The 4,787-nt window shown below is 31.6% G+C and overlaps 1 protein-coding gene across 1 annotated transcript in view; it reads right to left on the minus strand.

Annotated features, from left to right (window-relative positions):
* The window catches only part of LOC106462040 (pantetheinase-like), a 17,629-nt gene extending 15,601 nt beyond the window's left edge, over positions 1-2,028 (minus strand). The window contains exon 1 of the mRNA XM_022389161.1: positions 1,958-2,028. The gene's annotated coding sequence lies outside the window, so the exon portion shown is untranslated. The remainder of the gene's footprint in view (positions 1-1,957) is intronic.
* Between the last annotated feature and the right edge of the window lie 2,759 nt (positions 2,029-4,787).

Here is a 4,787-nt window from a genome sequence, read left to right on the forward strand (position 1 = left end):
ATATATATATATATATATATATATATATATATATATATGTATATTATATATAAATATATAGTATTGAACAAAGAGGTATCTTGGCTCCTCAGGGTGTTGGTTTAGAGTAGGATTGTTGTGTTCAATTAAGATGGATTCCTCGATTTTTCGTCTGTTTATGTTTGGTTCTTTGTTTAAAATGACTGTGTTTTTAATAGATAATGTTGCGTCAGCGAGGTCACGTGACTAGTGTCACGCCCCCTGCTTTCTGGACATATCTTGTACCTTCGTGAATTGTCGGGAGATTACTAAATATAGGGTAGTCTGGTATATATAAGAGGGTGACAACGTGACGGAAGAATAATATGTGTGTAGACAGTGAGTATGATCTGCAGTGAGAAAGTATTGTTGAAGTTAACGTTCGTTATAGTGTTTGTTTTAGCGCGAATGTTGAAGTTAAGTGTATCGTAAAGTTATATTCAGAAAGAATAAACCAGTTTTATTAAGTAAGGACTTGTGTCGCTAAAGTTTCGTCAGAACGAAGTTACGGAAAGTTAATTAACAAACGGAGACGTAACAAATTGGTGTCAGAGAGTGGGGCAGAAAAAAAAATGGAAACGAGAAACGGCAAATCAAACTACAGCCTAGCAGACTTGATGGCAGCAATACACGAACAGCAAAAGAAACAAGAAGAACGAGAAGAGAAATTACAACAGTTGTTGGAGGAAAAAGAAAAGAAACAAGAAGAGAGATAACAGCATTTGCAAGAAAACTTGCAACAGTGGCAGCTCGAACAGCAAAATAAACAAGAAGAGAGATTACAGCAGTTGTTGGAGGAAAAAGAAAAGAAACTGCCACTGTTGCAGGTTTTCTTGCCACTGCTGTTGTCTCTCTTCTTGCTCGAACAACAAAATAAACAAGAGAGATTACAGCAGTGGTTGGAGGAGAAAGAAAATAAACAAAATAAAAATTACAGCAGTGGCAACTGGAACAAGAAAGGAAACAGGAAGAAAGTATCCAACAGTTGCAGGAAAGTCAGCAGCAACGTTTGTAAAAGAGCGACTGTTGAAAATAACTGTATCGGTAAAGTTATATTCAGAAAGAATAAACCAGTTTTATTAAGTAAGGACTTGTGTCGCTAAAGTTTCGTCAGAACGAAGTTACGGAAAATCAATTAACAAACGTAGACGTAACAGTATATTGGTATATAAAAAATCGTATTTATAAATATCTGAAACATATTTTGGGAAGCATTGCCTGTAATTCCTTAACTATTTGCAAAACTCAGAAATTACAAAATTAAGTTTATACATTGTTTAAAACTGGTTTTTACAGGTTAATCATTGGTCTCTTATAATTACAAGACAGTATTACTAGTTTTTACTTTGGCGTTGGTGACCTTAAGAAGATTCTTGTCAAAAGTGGAATATAGTTATTTTTAAAACTTATGCCTTATCTAAATAATTCATATTCTGATGAACTGATGACGTTGATTATAGTTCGTTGTTTGTTTGTTATTAAACACAAAACGCTATATGTGCTCTGCCCATCGCGGGTATGGAACCCCATTTTTCACGTCATAAGACCTAATATTTAACTCTGAGCCACCGATAGTTTAACTATCACTACCTTTAAAAATGTAATGTTTGAAATTTTACTGACTGCAAAAGAATTCATGAACTTACTGACTTTAAGAAAATAAATGCAAAACTGAAATACTGTTTTAGCACGTTATTCTATATTTAGAAACAGATATAATTTGAAATTTAACATAATTTCTGCGACAAGATAAACTTAATTATTTCAAGTAAAGAAAGGCCTGATATTTTATATTTTAATTTTTTTTTAGGATTCCCATCAACATTACTTAAAGAAGTATATTGAAAATCTGTTAAATAAAATGCATCCAATTTATTAAAATTATTGTACACTAAGGAAAAGAAATAAATAATCTTTAGAAAATAAGTGCAGTACATACCTTATCAGAAAGTGTCTGGTGTTTCTTAAGGTTTTGTAATTAGTGCTGTTTTACGCAGCTGCAACAAACATAATATTTTCAAGATGGAAATACTTAAAAGCATTAGTTATCAGTCGAGTAACTGATTAAAAGTCAAGTGTTAAGAATCTCAAGGATATTCACATGTACAACGTACATTATTTTGCTACGTGAAAGCACACGAGTTCATTAGAAACAGGTTTTGTTTTCTCAAGGTTGATGAGTTAGATATAATCTACTTGTAATATTATCTTCCACGGGATAGCTCAACATGTGGCTATCCTGCTATCTAGTGATATTAGCAGTGGAGTTGTAAATTATAAAGAGGTTCATACATTTCAATCACACGTGTTAAGAAATGGTAATATCCTCTAGGACATTCTTCATGAAATAGGTCAACATCATAGTAAAAACTCAGTAGCAATATTAGGGCCAATGATCAAAAATTTATTGCCTCGGTAAACGTAATATAACATTCAGAAAAAAAACATTCATTTATGTGAACACTGGTATAATATTAATTTTTGTGAGAAATGGTGTGTATCTGTAGAAACATCTCAACAAATGAATATAAAACGGAGGGTGAAGAGTATTGAAGGAAGTCATGTTGAGGTGATAGTAACTTTCCATTCCTTGTGAAAGACTTTTGTAAAAACTACTTTGTCCACATTATATAATACATTGTACTGAATTCTGCAAGTGTTTCAATCTCTTCTCATTGTTTTACATTCATGATGGTAGTAATACATGTGAAAGAAAGATGCTTTAAATTCATGATTTTAGTAATAGATGCGGAAAAAAATGCTTTACCATCATGATTGTATTAATAAATGTGAAAGAAATATGTTTTATATTCATGATTATGGTAATAGATGTGAAAGAAAGATACTTTACATTGATAGTTGTAGAAACAGATGTGAGGGAAAGATAATTTAAATTTGTGATTGTAGTAACATATGTGAAAAAAAAAGCTTTATATTCATCATTACAGTAGCAAATCTGAAGGAAAGAAGTGTTACATTCGTAATTGTAATAAAAATGAAAAGGAAAGATGTTTTACATTTATGACTGTAGTAACAGGTGTGAAAATTAAACTTTAAATTCATGACTGTAGCAACAGATGTAAAGAAAAAACGCGACATTAATTTCCTGACGACCTAATATATATATTTTTATTCTAGTATATACCCACGATTTTTCTAAATTTTCGTCATTTTCTGCACGAACTCATAACATTCTTGTATAAAATACGTCGAAAGGTCGTAAAAGCTACATATTGCAACAGCTAAATACTTGTATCACTTTGGCCGTATCGAAGTCACGTGACTAGTATCACGCCATGTCATTCTCAAACTCTTACGTCTTTTCCTTAAATCTCGTGATCTTTCTAGATATAGTGTAGTCTTGTATATATATAAGACCGGCCACGAAGCGACGGAAAGGTAATGAGTAATTGAATGTATGCGGATAAAATATTGTTGGCCACGTGAGACGTGAGTTATAGCGTTTGTTATAGAGCGACTGTTGAAATTAAGTGTATCGTAAAGTTGTATTCGGAAAGAATAAACCAGTTTTATTTAAGAAAGGACTTGTGTCGCTACAGTTTCGTCGGAACGAATTTACGGAAAATTAACTAACGAACAGAGACGTAACAATACATTTAACTTGTTTCGAATACATATATTATTTTAAAAGCAAGTGGAGTGCGCGTTGTTCGTTTATTGTTGAATTTATCGCCAACAAGTCACATACACCTACTGTAAAAGAATCCTTAGCCCAACACAACCATATATTTACATTACTATAAATACTACTAAAAAGTAAGTTTCAGACAACATGTTATGCTATGGTTGAAGTTTCAGTTCTTTCATTTCTTACACCTCCCTTATGTTTTGCTAACGATATTCTAAATTACGTTTTGTTTGTCTAATATAAACACTTCCACATTTATATTCAACTTTATAAATTCCAGCTTTTTCCATTAACTGTCTATTATCTTTATTGTTAACCAAACTTGTTTTATCTTATTTATCAGTTTAAATATAGAGTACAATATCTGTCGTTTTTTAGATACTTTAAATAAACTAGAAGTTAAACCTGGAACATATGGCAACACTAAACATTCCTTTTTAATTTTGTAGTAATTATGTTTTAAGATAATACTTTAATCCATTACCATATTAGTTAATTTCTTAACTGCTCTATCTACAATAGTTGGATTAAATCCTCTTTCAATTGCTATATATTTCGTGTACAAAAAACATCATATAAAATATTATGGGGAAAGAAAACGTTGACATTGGCTCAACCTTAGGGTATTAGAGCAACTAATAATTTCAAAAAAATCATGAGTTATTAAATAAAGACGAAGGTCCGGTAAATATCCATTTAAGAATATGACAGGACCTCCTCCGAGATGTATGCAGAAATGTAAACTTACACACAGGTCACATCACCTATCTAAGAATGAATAAATATGACACTTTTGTCGTGTATGTTTACTCCTGATGATGACGTGGTAAACATTGAAATGTGTAGAAATAGGCTATGGTTGCATTATACCCTTTGTAAGGCCTACGGAAAAAATGTTTTTGTTTTCACTCGCCCTATAAAAAAAAGATTTCGACCTTAAAAGTTTTACACATTTTCTGTTTTAAAGGTAATCCAACATTATCGATCAGCGTTATTTTCCCCTTGTTATTCGCGTGAGCTAGTTTCGTATTAAACTCTTCCATAATACGTAGCTTTGATGGGAACTAACTTAAATTATATCAAAACATCTTAATTAAGAGTTTAGAATTGTGTAGTTCGG

This window comes from Limulus polyphemus, unplaced genomic scaffold, assembly GCF_000517525.1.
Source record: "Limulus polyphemus unplaced genomic scaffold, Limulus_polyphemus-2.1.2 Scaffold1080, whole genome shotgun sequence".
In the NCBI taxonomy this organism is placed as follows: domain Eukaryota; kingdom Metazoa; phylum Arthropoda; class Merostomata; order Xiphosura; family Limulidae; genus Limulus; species Limulus polyphemus.